The sequence below is a fragment of the Mustela nigripes genome, chromosome 5 (assembly GCF_022355385.1).
Source record: "Mustela nigripes isolate SB6536 chromosome 5, MUSNIG.SB6536, whole genome shotgun sequence".
NCBI lineage: Eukaryota > Metazoa > Chordata > Mammalia > Carnivora > Mustelidae > Mustela > Mustela nigripes.
The window spans coordinates 100,671,805-100,673,059 of NC_081561.1; the positions used below are offsets into that span (position 1 = coordinate 100,671,805).

Consider the following 1,255-nt stretch of genomic DNA (forward strand, 5'->3'; position numbering starts at 1 on the left):
ACTGTATGGCATGGCATTTCATTGGTCACCGCCCCCACACTCATTTACCCCAACTCAGATAAGTAAGACAGGCATCCTACCTACAAGCATAGTCAGTGGCTGAGGAGGATTCAACCCTGCATTTTCTACCCCAGAGTTTTAGTGCACTTCTCACCATCAGGCTCAGTAAAAAGAATACAAAGGTAAAAAGTGGAGGCAAAAACTAAAGAGGGGGTTTTCCTGAAAGGAAGAAAATGTAGAAAAAGAATGAAGTAGCTAGTATCAGTTAGTGTTTACCTATCATTGACAAGTTCAGGGTCTATAAATAGAGTAATGGGATGAATCTCTTCTGTTTATCCCTGTAAAGACCACCCATGTCTGGCTCATTTATTTTGAATGTGGCTTCCAGAAAAATCATAGATAGGGGTGTCAAACTCCTGGGAGAATTGGTCAGCTGTGAATTTCAGAGACTCTAGTTATTATTATTATAACATAGCGTCCTCCCTGGACTTCAGACTCTATACCTACAAGGTGAAGAAAGTTAACTACTTGATGACACTAAAGTCCTCCCCTGTTCAACGTTTTTGATACAAAGATAAATTAATGTACCACCAAGGGGCAGTTTTTCCTTGCGATGCAGTTCAAGATAACCCGTGACACATAGATTTGATATTTCCAGAGTGTCTCTCTTCCTCTGTAGTTTTTTCATTTATCTCAAACTGACTCCCTGCTTTTTTCCTACACTCCTCAGGCACTCCTATATCCCCACTCAACATACTTTCTGCCTCTGCATGCTCCCTGCTTTCCTGGGAAAATTGCTGCAACCCAAACTTAGGGCTAGGGGATCTGGAAGCCTCTCTACCTAGACTCACATGTTACTCAACTGCGAATTCTGCTACTTATTGCCAAGTGACACATTCAATCACCTAATTTCTTAGCCTCAGTTTGTTCACATAAGATGATGATGCACATATACTAAAATTGGAACAATACAGAGAAGATGAGCATGGCCCCTGTGCAAGGATGACACTCAAATTCATGAAGCATTCCATATTTTTTTAGGATTTTATTTATTAGACAGAGAGAGAGATCACAAGTAAGCAAGGAGGCAGGGGGAAGCAGGCTCTTTGCTCTTTCCCTGAGCAAAGAGCCTAATGTGGGGCTCGATCCCAGGACCCTGAGATCATGACCTGAGCCAAAGGCAGAGGTTTAACCCACTGAGCCACCAAGGCACCCAGCATTCCATATTTTTATAACAATTATAAATAAGCTTATT

General features: G+C 41.8%; 1 non-coding gene across 1 annotated transcript; it reads left to right on the forward strand.

Moving 5' to 3' along the window:
* The first annotated feature begins 926 nt into the window (after positions 1-926).
* Positions 927-1,037, forward strand: LOC132018821 (U6 spliceosomal RNA). Its single transcript, XR_009404603.1, has one exon. It is a non-coding gene; the product is annotated as a U6 spliceosomal RNA (small nuclear RNA).
* The last annotated feature ends 218 nt before the right edge of the window (positions 1,038-1,255 follow it).